This window comes from Cavia porcellus, unplaced genomic scaffold (genome assembly GCF_034190915.1).
Source record: "Cavia porcellus strain 051 isolate PalLab524CR breed Dunkin Hartley unplaced genomic scaffold, mCavPor4.1 scaffold_1, whole genome shotgun sequence".
Classification (NCBI taxonomy): domain Eukaryota; kingdom Metazoa; phylum Chordata; class Mammalia; order Rodentia; family Caviidae; genus Cavia; species Cavia porcellus.
The window spans coordinates 163,681,202-163,699,868 of NW_026947484.1; the positions used below are offsets into that span (position 1 = coordinate 163,681,202).

At 48.4% G+C, this 18,667-nt stretch overlaps 1 long non-coding RNA gene across 1 annotated transcript; it reads left to right on the top strand.

Moving 5' to 3' along the window:
* Window positions 1–11,765: 11,765 nt before the first annotated feature.
* Window positions 11,766–14,299, top strand: LOC134473479 (uncharacterized). Its single transcript, XR_010043728.1, has 2 exons — window positions 11,766–11,905; window positions 13,189–14,299. It is a non-coding gene; the product is annotated as an uncharacterized LOC134473479 (long non-coding RNA).
* Window positions 14,300–18,667: the final 4,368 nt, after the last annotated feature.

Sequence of the window (18,667 nt, forward strand, 5' to 3'; positions counted from 1 at the left end):
CTCAGTGCTCGGGAACTGTTACAATTTTCTGAAACACACCTCCCAGGAGTTCCCTCTCTTGTTTTTCCATTTTCTCTTGCCACCCGGCCTCCAGGGAAGGGGACCCACAAGGGCCCTTGGGAGAGGAGATTCTGCTGTAGAGGGAGCTGGAGAGGAGCCTGTCCTTAGAGTGGCTAAGCAGGGTGGTGGACGAGGGCAGAGAAGGCCCGGGGAGGGGCGGAGGCAGCGGGGACCTGGAGGCAGCAGAGCCGTGGGGCTTGTCCCTGTTCCTGGGGGAACCCAGGGATGCAATGGGGACCGCAGTGCCGCCACACAGCCATCGGGAGCTGACAGAGACCCGAGCCTGGACGGGCCAGCACCGTCCAGGCCAGGAGGTGGCCGGTTATCTTCCGACCAAGGCTGCTCTTGAGAGGGGCCCAGGAGGCGAGGATGCACCCCAGGGAGAGGCTGCCTGAGCTGAGGACACATTCACTGCTGCCTGGCGTTCAGGGCCAAGAAAAGCACACAGTGAGTAGTTAGTGAAGATCTCTACTGTGGCAAAAGCCCCACTGCCTTGGACTCCTCCGGATCTTCTTGCTCTTGTGAGCACCCTCATCCCCCATCCCTGCCACTGCTCGCAGCAGCCCTGGAGCCCTCCTCCCTGAGGGTCTTTACACGCTGCGATCGGAAATACAGAGACTGCTGCTGCCCAGCGTCGTCCAGGGAAAGGCAGCTCGTAAAAACACGATGTTGTGTCCCCGTCTGCCTTATCACCAGATCCGGCACCGTGTGACGTCCAGCTCCTCCACAAGGTCACAGTGACAGGGAAGGAAGCATTAGAATGGATTCAGGACACCCAGACGGCACAGCCAAAGACCCCAGGAGAGAGCTCTCCGGACCTGCCGTAGGACGTGGCTGGGACAGGGACGGGTGTGCAGGAAGCGAGGTGGGGAGGTAGGGCTGAGTATCCATCTGTCTTTTACTGGAAGAAGATTTTTCATGGACACTGTTTTGCTATCCTACCTCATTGCAAAGTCTGTTTTCCCTCTTGTGCCGAGGGATGAAGGCGATGGAGGGGCTTTAAGTTCAATAGAAAAAATTTCAATGTTAGAAGTTTCTCAGCTATTGTGTGTTTCATGCCAGGAAATGCCTAACTTGGCCATATTTACATCTATGTTTGGGCACAAATTCTGCATCTGTGTGTGACCAGTCCCACGTCAACCAGCTGGTGTTTTTCTGTTTTTCTGTTTTTGATGTGTTCTGCTCTTGTCAATGACTCCCATCACTTCCTGTGAAAGACAGATTTGGAACAGAGGGAGAAGAATAAACTGACTTTGCAACCTTAGTGTGCTCAGAGACCTCATCCGGGACCCTGACCACTGGGCCTTCCGAGAGTCACTTATTGACCCAGCGAGCCTCAGGCATAAGGTTGGGTTCTTTTTACCAGAGTGACCAGTTGTGACAAAGTAATTGTGTATATGTTTCTTTACTTTTTAAAATTTGTTTTTGCTTTGTTTTCTTTTGTACCAGGAATTGAACTCAGGGCTCCTGCTTGCGGGCAGGTGCCTGTGCTTCTGGGATACACTACGGCTTATGTGGGAAGTCAGAGTCCATGGGATGCTTCAGGGCAGCTTACCTCTCCTAACCTGCATTACTCCAGGGCTCTGGGCTGTAATATTAACCCACTTTCACCAAAGCTGTCCAGTTACTGCTGTACTGGTCACTGTCCAGTTACTGCCCCTGTCAAGGTCACTGTTACCTTCGCAAGCCCTTCACCCACCTCCACAAGGCTTCTCCTTTTCTGTCCAGTGTCCTTTGAATTTCCTTCTCTTCTAGGCCGTGAGAGGTGGCAGTGCTCGGGTCTCGTCCTCCAGCTTCTCTATGTGACCCCTACAGCCCCTACACCGTGCTGTCTGTTCTCAGTTCACACCCCTGGCCCAGTGGTTTAGGTGTGGTCCAGCACTGTCTCCCGGATGTCTGTTAGGGCATCGGGCACCTGCAACAGGATGTCCACCTTGGGCCTGGCATAGTCTTCCCGGAGCTCAGCCTGATAACAGTCTCAGCCTGGCTCCCTTCCTGCCCTGTCTCGGCTCAGCTCCCTTCGTGCCCTGCTTTGGCTCAGCTTCCGGCGTGGCCGGAACATTCAGTTGCCCCTGAGGGATGGGTCTTCTTGCTTTGTGTTGCTGTGAACCTGTGGTCATGCTTGGTCCTGGGATTTTGGGTTCTGCCCTTGTTTGCTCTGTTTCTGTGGTGAACCCTACTTAGCTCCAGCTTTTCCCACTGCTGTGAGCATCTACTCCATGGCTGTGTTTTAATGGGAACCTGGTGCCCTATTGTGATAGTTCTTCATGCTTTCCCCTTTCATGGAGGCAGTTCATTGCAAGCTGCTGATTGGATATTTGTTGGTGGCACTGGAACCCAGGCCCTTTGCACATGCTGTACACTCAAGGCACCTGCTCTTGGCCTCGATCCTCCTCCAACTTTTGGTAGCTGTAGTCTCATTGTGGTCATGTGGTCTGTTTCTAATCCACCTCTGCCTGACCACACTGAGTCACATGGAGACTTGCTCTAAGGTGTGGTCTCAGATGCCATCACCATGCATCAAGAAAAGGGAGCAGATAGTATCTTTCGTGTATCTTTTTTGATTTTACTATTTATTGGAAGCAGCTGCAAAGGTGGTCTCTGTGGTCAAGTTCAGGATTGAAGGTGTGTAAGGGGCGATGCCCAGGAAATGGGACAGGGATGTACCAACTGAGCCTCGAGCATTTTATGTGCCACTAACACAGGCACACTCCAAGCACCAAAGCAACACGTGGTAGAGTCGTGTCATTCACTACAAGGATGACATGTGAGGGTTCTCTAGGCAGGCTTACAGTAACTGCCTGCAGAGGAGGGGTGAAGAATGCCAAGGACCAGCCATGTGCCCAAGAGCTGGGGCAATCCAGTGCCAGCCCATGCTAGAATGCTGCACGGTCTGCACAGGAAAGCTGAAGAGTGTGCTGGAGCTGAAGGAACGGGAGACAAACATCCAAAGGTCATGGTGAAAGCTGGAGCTCATCTAAAGAAAAATGGCAGGTTTTTCAAATGGCATTGAGAGTGGGACTGGCAGGGAGCCCTGCATCAACCTGCGGTGAATGAGAGAAATGAGGACCCTTTCATAGACTAGGAGGCTCCAACAGAGGACATTCTGGGAACGAGCAGACTAGCTGGAACAGGGCCCTGCAGTGACTTTAGTTGCATATTCCCCTCTCAAGTGGGAGTGGTGGGGAGCGTTTGGCCTGGTGAAGCCACCGACTAAGATCCAGTAGGCTAGCCCAAATCAGGTCCCTGCGCCTGGCGCAGTGAAGCATTCACTAGGTTGATCTGGAGGGGCAGGCCCAGCAGAGGCTGCCCAGGTCTGTGTCTCCCTAGTACACTGCAATGGGCGGGAACACCTAGCCGGTGGATTCAAACAAACTGTAACAGACAAAGAGAGAAAAAAAAAAAAAAAAAAAAAAAACAAAACCTGGGCCTCCTACATACACTTGTATGGAAGGAACAAAAAGTATGGGAAAAGGGAGCAACAAGAAAGGGTCCTCAGTCCCCAATCCTGAGAATACTGATCCAGGAAAGGTAAATGCAAAAGAGAATGAAGACAGAAAACATGCAATATCAGACACGCCACCTATAGACATAAAGCGGTATCTCCAGAGCCTCATAGATGAGTTCAAAAATGAAGTATTTAATGAAATAAAGCAAGAAATAAGTAGAATAGTTAGAGAAATGCTAAGCACTGCCCAAGAAAAAACAGATGGTAGAATGGAAGAACAGAAAAAAAGGGGAGAATTGTTTGATGGAGAAAATAGAGAAAACATAGAATACGTGAAGCAGGTTCAAAGAGACTACCAGGAAACTAAAAACTCTATTGAAAGCTGGCATAACAGCTTGAAAGAAACTAAGGATAGATTATCAGAACTGGAGGACAGATTTGTAAGGTGTGAGCATGAAATGAAAAACTTCTTAAAAATAACAAGAAAACAAACAGCCACAATACAAAGGCTAGAAGATGATAAGAGGATCTATAACTTAAGAGTTAAGAACATAAAAGAAGAAGTAGGGACACAAACAAATGGACTACAAAAGCTATTCACAGAAATAATCCAGGAGAATTTCCCGAATTTAGCAAAAGGTAAAGATACTCAGATGTATGAGGCATACAGGACCCCAGCCACCCACAACCCAAACAGAGCTACACCCAGGCATATAATAAACAAAATTCCAGAAATCCAATATAAGAACAGAATATTAAAAGCCGACAGAGACAAGAAACAGATCACTTACAAGGGAACACCCATCAGAATTACAGCAGACTTCTCAGCACAAACCATCAAATCACGAAGAGTGTGGGGGGAAATAATTCAAGCTTTGAAAGATAATAACCTCCAGCCAAGATTGATATATCCTGCACAACTGTCCCTAGAAACTGATGGAAAAACAAGGTGCTTCCAGGATAAAGAAGAACTAGGGGAATTTGCAACCACCAATTCAACTCTACAGAGATTACTGCAGGACATTCTAAAAATGAAAAATACCAAGATTCCAGAAACAGTGGCAGAGCGGCCACAATGAATGGAGCAGAAAGTGAAATGAAGAGGACAAACTGACAACCAATGACAGAAAAAGAGCTCAACAGAAATGAGGCAGAGAAGGTTGGATGGTATGAACAGCCATTTTGGAGAAAACAAGACATCATAATAGATAGTGCTGATTTAATATCCTCTTGTTTTGAAGTCCCATCAAGCTTTTGTTCTTCTGTCTCCATCGGTTTTAACGTGTTGTACCTTATTGGATTTTATTATATGTGATAATATAAACAAAAACTTTTATAGACAAGGAGATTATACAGAAACCATTGTTCATTTTCTGTTAGTTGATTCTAAATACCCTGTAATACTGTCATTCTCTTGAATGGTTTTACATTGTCTTGATATGTTTGATGCTACAGTATACGAAGTTATACCCAAAGATTTTAAGGGAAGAGTCACTATGGTAACTACTATTATGTCGAGATTATCCTGTGGTGAAACACTATTTTGCTTAAATGGCTATGTTTTGACCTGCACTGTTTTGTTGCTATGCCCTCTTTTTAATCTCAATCTCCTTTTTATTATCTACTTTTTCATTTTTATCCTTTTAATTAAGGGAAAAATAAATAAAAAATAGCAGGATATATATATATATATATATATATATATATATATATATATATATAATTTTGGTCTTTTTCTTTTTTATCGGTACCAGGGATCGAACTCACAACTGCCTGCTTGCAAGGCAGGCACTTATATATTATAGTAACCCGCTTTGATTTCCTATTAACTTGATTTGAAACTCTGTATTGCTCTCACCATCTTGTTTTGACTGATTTTCCTCTATTCTGTTATGCTTGATAGTACCAAGTTTGAAAGTATAGGCAACAACTATGAAGACAATAAGATCCATTGTGACGTCCATTCTGGTTGACTATTATCTTCTTTTGAAGTCCTCTAATGTCTCCAATGTTTTGGTTTTATTAGTCTTATTCTTTACTGTTTTGTTCAATTTTATTATAACTGATGATATAGGCAATTCTTTTTAAGATAACAAGAGGCATTATAGTAACCATTGTTGATCACCTTGTATTTTGTTTTTACATTATGTATTATGTCCATCCTTTTGATTTGACTGACTCTGTCCTGATATGTCACATTTGGTTTTACTCTCTTCAAAAAAAAAAAAAAGTAATAAGAACTGTGGGAGTAATAAAACCCAAAATGTGTAATTGTCATTGTACAAAAGAAAGGAAAAGAAAGTTCTCTAAAAGATATAACTGCATATATATTTAAGTGTATAAGACAGATAACCATATTACTGAGTTTTGTTGGATCATTGAACAAAACTTTGCAGTCTCACTGTTTGAAAGTCCCCTCTATATGCTTTAATTTTGTAACTTCAACAACTATTTCTAAGATGACAATATGTAATTAACTAGTGATTTCCTACTGTTTATTTTTTCTGAAATTCTGTATAACTTGTACCCTTTTTCTGTTTTTTTTTCTTTTTTCTCCTTAAATAAAATTAAGAAAAAAAAAAAACTAGGACAAAGAATGCAACATGAATGCATGTGAAAGCCACACTTCTTATCTTCTTGGTAAAATAAAGTGAAAAGTAAATTCTTTTTTTTTTCCCCATACCCAAAAGAAAGCAATGGCTGGAATGGCTTTGGAGAATAAGTTGCCTAAATCACGATCTTAACTATGCATAAAGCTTCTGCCTTTAATAATAGGAAACAGAAAAATGTACTACAGACCACTAAAGTCCTGAAATAAAAGGGCTCTTTGTGGGGGGGGGACTCCAGGAATCACTTGATAAATAATATTTTATTTAACCCTGAAATCTTGGATTTAAAAATATATGCTATTCATAAAATTAGAATTGCATTAACACACTAAAGACCCCAAGAAAGTTGGAGATTATGGGTTTTTTCATTGTTTGTGCAATAAAACCCAGATCAGAGTGCTATGATTTAGTGTCCAGCACAGATCCTGAGTACCTGAGTTTGGGACTGTTGAATGAAGGACTGAATGAAGCAAAGAACCAGACAAAAGCTAGAGGAAAATAGGATTCTGTTAAAAATGTTCAAACTATAGGCTTTCTTTTGCTTTCAGGTCATCAAATAAGTCTTTAAACACTTCCTTGATTTTTTGAGGTAATAATAATTCAGTGAAGGAATTGAAGAGATGCTCACAATACTGCCAACAATGGAGTGTTAATGTGTAGGACGATGGCTCTAGAAAAGAAGATGTGAGTTTATGTCTTTGCTTTGCCATTTACCCCCATGTGACACTGAGCAATTTGCTTGGCCTCTCTAATCCCTGGTTTCTTAGACACTGACTATTCCATTTTCAGTTTCTCCTTTCCACTGATTTTTTCTTTCCCATCTACTGTCATTTTTGCTTTACTTTGAAATTTTAAACATTTTATGGGCTATGCAAACAACTTTCATTATTATACTATCATAGAAAATGTTCTTCAATGAATTGTTCCTTCATAAAAAAAATAAAATAAAGAAAAATGGCAGGTTTTTGCCTTCCTTCCCTTTTCATTGCATCCAAGCTATAATCCTATTGGTTACTGCCACTCACATCTGGGGCGGGTCTTCCCTTCTCAGTGGACAGTATATAAGTCAATCATCCAGACACGCCCAGAGCTTTACTGATCTGCCTGGAGGTTCTTGCTTAAATAAGGCTGACAAATCACAGTTCATAATTACAAATGGCAAAGGACCACAGGAGCCAGCTTGAAGGTGCCCCTCAGGTCAAATCCAGGACAGTCTGAGCACCACCCAGGACTATAATGACAGCAACAGATTACAGATCATCAAATAAAACAGAAATGCATGCGTTCATGCTGATGTAAATATGGGATTAAATAAATGTGATAAACAGGAAACCCAGCTTCCAATGGAAGTGCAGCTGAAACATGCAGGAGAAACTGGGGGTTCGAGAGGTGCTGTTGGAGCTCCAGCCTAGTGCGAGACAGAGCCCCCGGGCTGAGGCTCTCACTCATGAATATTTCACAAGGAGCAGAGAAATCCCTTAGTCTCAAAGAATCTCCCTTTTTCTTTTTTAAACCCCTACTAATCACACAGGGAAGACAGTGATTTTGCAGACAGGAAACCTGGAGACCTGACCCTCACCACGGGATCTGAGTTTGTCACCAACTGTGAGACTCACTGACCCTGTGTGTTCCCGACGGGCGTCCCCGCTGGGTATTTCTGACAGAACTTCACAGCCCAAATCTCGTCCTAAGATTTGTCTTCTGGTTATGTAGGAGAAGGAAATACACTGAGGTACCCTGCATGATGGATTTGAGTGTGTGATTTGTTCTCAGATGGCTCAGAAAAGAATGAGAAAAATAAAACAAGCAATGTAAGATGTCAGCGAACGGAATGTGTGGGTTGAGGGCACGCGTGAAGTTTCTGTAGTGCTCTGCAGCTCACCAGTGAGCCTGACAGCATTTCAGAAGCAGAGCAGGGAACGGTGTGCGGGCTGTGGAAGGGGAGCCCCTAAGTCATAGCCGTGCTTTCCGCACCAGATGCGGGGCACTTCCCGTCTGTGCTGGCGTCTGTCTCCTGTGCTTGCTGTAATGAATGCCCTGTAGTATAAGAAAGGGGCCTCCTAACAGTCCCTCAGCCCCTCCGTGCTGCCTACAGGACAGAGCCCCTGTCACACAGGCCACCTGCTCTCCCTCCCAGTCCTGCTCAGGGCCCTGCCTGGGGCCCCTGCTGCCGCTGGGCTATTGAACTTTTTTTAAACAGGGCCTCGCTCAGTAGCCAAGGCTGCTTGGAACTGATCATCATCCTGCGTCCACCTCCCACGTGCTGGGCCATTAGGCTCCAACTGGCCCTGCAGGGTTTGTGCTCACATTTACCTTGGATCCTCTCTGCCTCTCCTCCATCTCCCCAAATCCTCCTCAACTTTAAAAACCTACTTTCAATCCAAGTCCTCTATAAACCCTATCCTGACCACCCACCAAAAACGAGCTTTTCCCCCTCAGACATTTGCTTGTATAATTTGGCAGTTTAAAAAAGTTCCATTGCAGTAAATATTTATTGAGTGTTTACCACGTGAAAATAGCCATATAAGGCACGGCGAGGGCCTCCAAGATAAACAGAGCACTCTTCGCTAAGCAGGGTATGGAATAAGCGCCTGAACTCAGAGCCAAGAGCACAGTCTGCGATGCCCAGTGAGGGGCAGCAGGCAGAGCCCCTGGGTCTGCGGGGTGCAGGGGAAAGATCTACCCAGCCAGCGGGGTGCAGTGCGGGGTCTGCAGCCAGTTCTGGCCCTGCTGGGCCTCCTTGTGGGTGTCCACTACCCCTCAGGTGCTGAGGGGCTGAGAGGAACTTGTGGGAAGTGGGCACTTGAGGGGAGGCGTGGGGGTGGGGACTCCATAGAAGGGAGGGCAAGCGGGTTTCATCGTTAGGCGGTGAGGTAGGGAGGTGGCTCGGGTCCTGGTAACGCTCAGGGTGGCACGGGGGCTTTCGGGGAGCATAGGACAGTGTCTGACAGCCCAGGACACAGTTTCATTCAACGCTCACCGCTGCCTCATGGACCAGCAGAGCAGTTAACATCAGAACATGGGCCACACGGGGCAGAGGGATGCAGGCCTGCAATCCCAGTACCCTGGGAGGCTGAGGCAGGAGGATCTCAAATTCCAGCCCAGCCTGAACAACTTACTGAGATCTTTCTTAAAAATAAAAAATAAAAGAGGCTGGAGATGTAGCCCAGTGTGGAGGCCCTGGCTTCCACCCCTAGTACCACAAGAAATACAGTGTGAGGTCCCCAGAGGTATGGGTTTGCGTTAGCCCTTGCTGCTGTGGTGGACAGTTTGGGGTCACTCTGGGGGGCATGCACTGGCTCCTCCCACGCATCCCTGCGGCTGTGGCTGGACCTTGGGCCCTGCCGTCTCTGTCTGGCAGCCCCAGTCAGCTCTGGACTCCCTCAGAGTGGCTCCTCCTCCCAGGCCGGCTCCAAGGCCGGTGGCTCCATGCTCTGCTCGCTGTCTGGTTTTCAGGTGTGGACTGGGGAATCCTCAAGGTTTCTCCAGGCCTAATCTTGTAAACTGTGCATGTCCCACCAGCTCCAGTGAGTCCCAAGGCCAGCCCAGGTCAAACCCAAGGAGAACACCCCCACACCCCCTTCATGGTGATGGGAATTGAATTGAACCCAGGACCTTTGCACGGAGTACATCCTCAGTCCTTTTTAACTTTCTTATTCTGAACAGGATTTCATTAAATGACCAAGTTGCCCAGGTTGGCTCTTACTTTGAATCTCCCTGCCTCAGCCTCCAGGCATGCTGGAATTACCGGTATATACTATCAAGCCCGGTGACAGCCCAGAGTTTGATGGACAAGATTTGCAGAGACCTCGGCCTAGCACAGGGGGACACTGTTTTTATTCTCCTTTTTTACCAGTTAAACAAATAAAGGCCGAGGAGATGAGGCGGTTTCCCAACTAAGGCATGGGGAAGTGGAAAACCCACACGTGAGGCTGGTCTACCGGGTGCCAGCAGCCTGGTGATGCAGGGGATGGTAACCTGCAGGTGCCAGTAGCTCCATGACTCAGTGACAGCACCAGGGACAGACCTGGAGGAGAAAAGAGGGAAAATAAGCCAATCCCTGGGCTCCAAGAGGCTGCTCTGAGAAGGCACAGCTTTGGGCAGGGGACAGGGAGTCCTGGGGCCAGGGCTCCCATCAGGGTCAGAGGGACAGGAAGATGCGAGGCGCAGGGCAGAGGCCACAGGCAGAACTCCAAGGTGGGGCGGCTTCCCCTCTGGGGAGCAGACTTGGAGAACCGAGGGAGAAGGTGCCGGTTCACAGGTGTTGCCAGAGGAGGCGCCTGGACAGCGGGAACCAGGTCCCAGGGGAATGCAGGCTGGGGCTGGGTGCTTCTTCCTGTCTGGGAGAGAGATGCCCCAGGGGGACTGGGGTGCACAGCCACACTGTCCACGTGGAGAGGGGCATGTGCCATTCAAGCCCAATGCTCCTGACTCCAGGGTCAGGGATGCCTTTGGAAAACTGATGGAAGCCAGGTGCCCTGCCCCATGGAAACAGAGCCGAGAACCCCTCACATGTGCCTTCCGGGGGGCCGTGGAGTCAGAGTCCTGGAGCGGACGCAGCCTCGGCTGGGGACCCTGACCTCAGGGTGAGGTCTGGTGGCACTGGAGGGGGCACCACGCTGATGGCTGGCGGATCGCTCTGAGGGTGCTAGGGTTCCCCACAGGCCCTGGCCTCACCACCCCGGCAGCACCCACACATCTGCAGGGCCAAGAGGAGGTAGCACATGGACCGAGGACTGGGAGTGAAGAGGGCAGTGGTGATAGTCACAGTGAATTTCACTTCTGTGCCTTCGGGTTTTAAAACTTGGAGATGCCAGGGATGAGCCCAGGGCCTCCTGAGTGCCAGACCAGGGCTCCACACGGAGCTGCCCCCCACGCCCCGCAGTGGCCCACACTGGCCACACTGCTAGATGCTCACGAGTCCTCTCTCCCTGAGATGGAAGGGGGTTTCCTCCTCCTCAGTGAGATTCAGACCTGGTGACAGCAAACCCAGCAGGACCCAGGACTCCGACAGTGCCGCTCTGTGGGCCAAACACACACACACACACACACACACACACACACACACACACACACACACACACACAGGTTCCACAAGTGACAAGCAAACGCTCTTAGCTGAAACATCAGCTATAGAAATGCTTCATTTTAGGCATTACCCAACAGAACCAAAAATGGAAACAAGGTTAGAACCAGGGATGATGATGCACACCTGTAACCCCAGCACTGGGGAGGCTGAGGCAGGATCGCTGTGAGCCTGAGGCCAGCCTGGACACAGTGAGTTCAAGGCCAGAATAACCTACATAGCTAGATCCTGTCTCAAACAAAACAAAACAAAACAAAACAAAAAGGTTAGGGTGCCAAAGGAACACAGCCAGGTACACAGCACTGTGTGTATGGTAGGAGACTTGTGGAGCTCTCTGCACCTGCTGGGACCAGGCCCGGGCTGTACTACCAAACCACTGGGGAGGTCCGTGGGGTCACTGGCCCTCTCCCTCCTCATCTCTCCTTCCAGTAAACTTTACCCCTCGTTCTCGATGACAGTTGTTATGGATTAAAAACTGATGGCAAACTTAACACCAGCTGAATTAGATCAGCACGGTGCTGAGTGTAGCTGTTCCACCTGAGGGAAGTTGCCAGCATAAATGGAGACGTGGAGAAGGAGACCTAGGCGTTGTGAGTTTCTCTGTTGCTGTTTGAGCCGCTGGTTTTCCTGGAGGAGCTTGTCATGCTGGCTTCCCCAGTGTGAGTTCCACCATTGTCATTGGAAGAGCTTGGGACCTTGATGGTGAGAGTGGCTGTGGTTCACTTTGGGGAGCTCTGGTCCTTACTTTGAGAATTGCTTCTTGGCTCTGGAGGGGAAGATGTGAGCTGTTTAATCTCCAGGAGAAGCGCTTGTCATGCTAGCTTCCTGGCATGCACTCGACACTTATCGTTGGAGGAGCTCAGGACCTCTGTGTTGCTGAGGATGGCTGTGGTGCTTTTCAGGACAGCCCTGATCTTGATCTGAGTACGGCTCCAGCGTAGAACCCTCAACACAGCAACACAGCTTCTTCACCGCTGGCACAGACTGTCTAGCTTCCACCACTGACCTTTAGGCCTTTCCAGCGCAGATCCATAAAAGAGACTGGTGTGAGTCCTTCTGGTGGGCTTTAGACCTCCAGCTGGACTCGTGGAAGGCATTGTTGGGGGCTCTAGGTCTTCATCTGGACTCATACAGGACATTGCTGTGGGATCCAGGCCCTCGGCTGAATATTCTGGGTCTTTAGTGCTGTGGACAGGTTTCTTGCACTTTCTTGTGTTAACTCTGATACTATGAATTCTGTGTCCTAACTGTAATTGCTCTCCTTGCAAGCCTTGACTGCAGTAACAGTGTCTCCAGATCCTGGTTTGGAAAGGTTACTAGTGCGGCTCTGGAGCTGCTACGGCAATCGAGTCCCGAAGGCAGCGGCTTAGTGGAGATTTATCTCCTGTTCACATCGTTGCTTGGGTTTTTTTTTGTTTGTTTGTTTTTGTTTTTTTTTGTCTTTTTCCTTTTTATCGGTACCAGGGATCAAACCCACGACTGTCTGCTTGCAAGGCAGGTGCTTATGCCGCTGAGCTAAATCCTCAGCCCTCACATCGTTGCTTGGTATATACGCAGTGTGTGTGCGTGTGTGCATGGGTGTGCACGTGTAGGTATGTATGCGCGTGTGTGCATGTCACTGGGAGGAGATGGGCAGGGCTTCCTTTCATGTGGGACCCAGGAGCAGCTGCTTCAGGGCCTCTGGGTCTCTTAGGCCCAGTGGTGGGTGAGGGGAAGGAACAGAACAGCACAGTGCACCCCGCCCTCTCCTGACACCCCTCCCTCCCTCCATCCCACCCCACTCCTTCCCTGCCCCTCTGCTGGGAGTCACTGGCTCCAGCGGTGCAGGGTGAAGGCTGCCAGCATCCCCAGAGAGGGATCTACAAGGTCTGCCACGGGCTCCTCAGGCTCCTCGGGTGTCTTGCACTGGAATGACAGGTGTGCCCCCCTTTTTGTTTTTAAATTGTGCTTTTTCAACCTATGTTTCTCTCATTCTTAATCAAAAGCATTCAGTTAGAGACACTGGAGTCCAGCTGACTGACGCCCATGACAAGCCCGCACTGTCATTAACACCGTCCACCCGGAGGAAATGGAGAAGCTGCAGGAGGAGCTGAGGAAAAGCTCCTGGGCCCTGGGAACCCAGCCCAACAGCTAGCACTGAGGTCCTGACTCCAAGAGGTCCGGCCTGACCCTCCAGCCCACCTCGAAGCATCCCCAGCCCTGAGCAGGCATCCAGAATCAGAACCGGGGGACACGGCCACCCACAGTGAGGCCCTGCTGTGCCACCTAGGGTTCCTTGCTGACCCCTGCGGGACTTGGGGTCTGTGACACCCTGAGTCCGGGAGAGCGCAGGACCTGGGCCTGGGCTCCAGAACATGCTGGACCTGGGTCCCTGTGCTGCTGGCTGGCTGGTCCCAGGTTGGGCTCTGGAGCTGAGCTCTCACCTGAGCCACCCAGAGAGGTGGGGCGGGGGCCTCTGTCCCGGCCTCAGTGATGACCGGGCCCACTGTCCCCACTCCACGACCCAGGTCCATGGATCAGCAGAACCATGCAGGACGGCCACGGGGAAGCCATGCAAGGTCCTCAAACAGAGACACACTTCTTGCAAAGCACAGTGACACATGGGAAGAGAAAAATTAGATCTTCACTGATTATGTATTTTTAGTTTTTTTGTGATTTACCATCGTTCAGTTTTGATTGGTGATAGCGTTTATGTTCTTGACTTTGGTACGTTTGTGTGTGAGTTAATCATTTTAAGATTTCTTTCTTTGTTTTTTTCTCCAGACCAAGTCTTGCTATGTAGTTCAGGCTGGCCTCAAACTCACGGCAATCCTCTGCCTCAGCCTCCCAAGTGCTGTGCTACCGTGCCCGGCTAGGATTGCTTTTCTTTTCTTCTTTAATAATTTTATTGGCACAGTTTTTACACACACAGTTATCACATTCCTCATAGGGAATTTGTAGTGATACAGAATGTATCATTGTAAGATTTCTGTTTTATACTCCAGTTCCTGGAAATAGAGTCTTAAAAGGTAACCATATTGCAATGTTTATGTTTTTTCTATAACAATGATGTTTTAGTTGGAAATAAGTAAAAAATAAATTTCACAAAAAACGTCAGCAACATAGAGAAGGAACTTTCATCAGTCCGTGTCTTGATTCCAGAGAGTTTATCTGCATTACCAGCGGCTATGTTTCCATGGTGCTTACTCACCTGCTCAGGGCTGGACTCAGGTGACCCTAACAGCAAGCTCGGACTGGGTGTCGGCGCATTGCCTGCTGTCTGAGGGGTCCGGCTGTGTTCAGCAAGCTTGTAAGACTCACACCTCTTCAGCTGTTTCCAGAAAGAATAAAATAATTTTTTTCTCTCGTTGCAAGTTTACCAACTTTGGTAACCTTAAAACAACTCTGCATTCCGATTTCTGTCTGTTTGTCTGTCTGTCTTGCTTTTTTTGTGGGGCTGGGGATTGAACCCAGGGCCTTATGCATACAAAGCAAGAACTCTACCACCGAGCCACTTCCCCAGCCGGATTCTGTGACCCCAGGTGACCATTTCCATGAGGTCTTACTATGCACTTAGTCATTTAAGTCTATCTCCTTCTCCCCTTGACTCAGTTGTTTAACCATGTTTTTCTTTTCTTTTTTTTTTTTTTTTTTTTGTACTGGGGATCAAACTCACGACCTGGCAGTTGCAAGGCAGGTGCTTACACCACTGAGCTAAATCTCCTGCTTAACCGTGTATTTGGTAACACCGGGCTCTGCATCGATTTGTTACTTTGAGCTAGGTGAAGAAGCACAGGGCAGTGTACCAAGTGCTTTTCTCTGTGGCACTGGGGTTTGAGCTTAGGGCCTTGTATATGCCGGGCAAGTGCTCTGCCCCTAAGCTACATCCCCACCCAGAGCAGCTGCTTCTAACATTGGAAAGCGTCAGCCAGCTCAAAGGGTTCGCCATGGAGTGGTCTGTAACTGGACTATTCTGTTTACCAGAGATCATTGTCACAAAGCAGCTATTGACTGGAAGATGTTCGTGGTGTCTCTGTTATATACTTCAAAATCGAGGTACAAGTTAGATGGATCACATGTCAGTATTCACAAGAAAAGCCACTGGAGAGAAACACACCAGTGTGTAATGCTGTTTGTCTTCAAGATAAGACGCGTAAAATCATTGCAGTGGCAGGCTGTCACTCTGAATTTCGGCTTCAGTTTGTTCTTTTCCTTTGGTGGGATTCCTCGTAAGAAGACCCTGAAAGGCGGCTCTTCGTATAAAAGTGTATCCAGTAGACCCCTAAATGAATGAAAAGTGAAATTAACTAAATATTCAGAAGTAGGAAGGTGGTAAACAGATTAGGGAGAGATCTGGTTGGCGTTCAGGCTCCAGACTGGTTCAATAAAAGTGGGTTAAACAAAAGCTGTCTGTTTTCCAGCAAGCTCTGACACAGACAGTCAGGAAGATTGAGAAAATTTGAATATGCGCATAGGGAATAACAGAAAAGTGAAATACTAGCACAAGAAACAAATGTCAGGGAATTAATCTCTGGGTGTGCAGGTTAAGCCCAGCCATGATGAGATCCGTCCGGCCCTTGTGTGTGTGAAGCCGAGAACCAACTGGACCAGGGTTCAGCACGGGTCCAGGTTGCTGTCTGGCCTGCTGCTGCTAAGCTGTCCCCAGGTATCGGGTAGTGAAGGGCTCTGGAGAGAGAGGAAAATCTGCTCGGCTTCCGGCCGTGGAGCGTCCCTGTGAGCCTTGTAACTGCCCGCACATGGCTTTGATTTGCATCAAGTTCTGCAGCCACCACTGGAATTTTAAATAGATTTTCATATTTTTCAGAATTCCATTATACACTATTTTATGATGGGATCCCAGCTACCACTGGGTTTCAGGAAATTGGTTCTGGATGGGGTGGCCTGCAGGGAAGACGTAGATAATATTTTTCTCTTCAATGCATTGCACTTTAAATGACATTTATCTCGTTAAGTAAGCAGACAGGCTGTGTGTGAGGATTTCCATTTTAAACCAACTAGTGTTTCCATGTGCTGAGAACAAAACTGAGCTAAGAAAATTCATCATGAGCCAAAGAAAAGCTGTAAATAAAACTTTCTTAGTAATGATACATACAAATTATCTCAAGTTGGAAATATTTATTTTTTCTCCAAATGTTTATGTTAATTTCTCAGCAAAAAAATACCATCAATGTTTTAGAAACCCAACCATTAGCATCACTATTTTCTTTTGAGTCTCATAAAAAGGCTTTTATAATTTTATAATATAATAGACAAATGCATTTGGCTTTCTGTCCATGTTAGTATTTGATATTATTTCAAGTGCATATTTTTATGTCAAGATTCTCAGGCTTAAGTCAGCATTTTGTCATATGTAAGGGTGAATTCTCTCGAGTTAAATAAATTACATTTTATTACATCTCAAAAATGCCAGGTGACGCATTTACCAAAAATCCTGCCATGGAACTCTACATGTGTGATCGGTCAGGGGCCGCTTCTCTCCCTGCAGGGAAACCCCTGTTAATCTTGCTGCCTCAATCGTAGAATCAGTAGAGATTCTGGGTCTTTCTCTTCAGCTCTGACAGCTTCTGTTAGTTCATTTGCCTGGTTTTGGGATCGCCGACCTTTGCAGAGCTGCATGGTGACACTGCCTGGGACCTGGTGATAGACCTGGGTCCTTCGGGTGACCCTGCCCCTAGGCACCCCCTCCTTTTTCTCGGTCCCCTTCTCCTATACCAGAGATCTCTCTCATTTCTTGTCCTCATCCTGTTTCCCAAATGCCTCTCAGACGTGTCCCTCTCGGTGTACGATACATATTAATTCTCTTGATCAATGGACACAGTAGACCAGTGATACACAAATGCCTTCCATGTTCATGTCTGGTACAAGTGTTACTCAATTGCCTGCTCACTAACCCTTCGGGGCAGGAGAAAGGAGGTCCTGAGGAAGAGATTCAGGCTTCATGACCGCCACGGCACAGCAGGAGGCTGCCAGCGCCAGCTGGTGGACTTTCGTCGCTCTGCACACACGCCCCTGGTAGAGGCCGGGACCTAGCACCGTGCTCAGAGACGGAACTATCAGGGGTCCTGGGGGGATGGGCAAGCCCAGTTGGGCTTAGAGTTTGTGGAAAAGAAAGCACGAGGGGAAGGACTCCACACTGCCTCCTTCTTCCCACCAGCTTCACCCTAACTTTCTGAGGTGACGCAGAAGCTGTGTTTCCCTGAGCCCTCCCACCTCCCAGTACCAAGCTCGAGTTACACAGTGCCCAGGCTGTGTGCCCACCTCTGAGGGTGCCAGGTTTGCAACCTGCAGAGCACACTTGCCAGTGGTGCAACTGTGGCCCATTTAGTTTTCTGCGCCTCGATTTATTCATCTGTAAAATGGGGTGAAAGTCACTAACAAGGTTCACAAGGAGGCAGATGAAATGATTCTCACTGGTGCAAACCTCAGAAGAGACACCCAAAGGACTCTGAGACTCTCTCTCTCTCTCTCTCTCTCTCTCTCTCTCTCCCTTTCTCTGCTGTGCCATGAGGGGATGCAGTGGAGAGGTGGCAGCAGAGGGGGCAAACTGGCTGCCACCTTGACCTTGGACAGTCTATTCTTCATGGCAGTAGACATGGATGTCTACTGTCTGGGCCGCTCAGCTGCAGGTGCCTGGTTGTCATAGCCCAAGACAATCCAGACAGAGTCTGATCCAGGAAACAGGTGCTGCTGTGTCAGTGCCAGGCAGAGGCTGGGAGATGCTTGCGGTGTCCCTGGAAACGTGCCACATTGGTGACCCGAGTGCCTCTGATGGGAGTGAGGAATTCAGTGTTGGAAATAGGGGAGGAGGGGGTCCCTGTGGTGATGTGGAAAGAGCTTGGCTGAACCCAGATTGATTCCTGGGGAGGCAGAATTGCAGGCAGTGGAGCTGGGTGTGCAGCCTAGAAGATCACTAAGCAAATAGCCAGAGGAGGAGTTTGGGTCCTGAGTGCTTCTACCAAAATCTGAGCAGAGGGAAATGGACGGGAAAAGACATTCTTAAGTAAAAAGGAGGGAGAATTGAAGATTGAAAACTCCCCAGCCTACCTGCCAGAACAAAGGGAGCTCCAGGCGAGGGGCGGAGCCACATCTAGTAAGGGGTCAACCTGGGGTGTGCACCCTGGCAACACGCTGGCCTGGGTTGCAGGGGACAGAGCTGGGACATGACCCAGAGGCCGTGAGACGCTAGGACGTCCAGGGGCCATGCAGCTGGAAATGTGCTTGGCTTTGGACCAGGGAGAGCACCCGAAGGGGATGCAGGGTTGTGGGGGCCATGTTGAGCAGGGTGCATGGCCTCACGCTCATGGACTGCACCCCTGGGCTGCGTCCCCAGCGGGCAGAGCTGTGGGTCCAGAGGCAGAGCTTCGGGCCAGCCAGGGTCACGTTAGGACCTCACGGTCTGGTGGTATCCGCTGGCACTGCCTCGTCTTGCGTGGGACACTTCTCTCTCAGTTCTTCTCTGGGCTG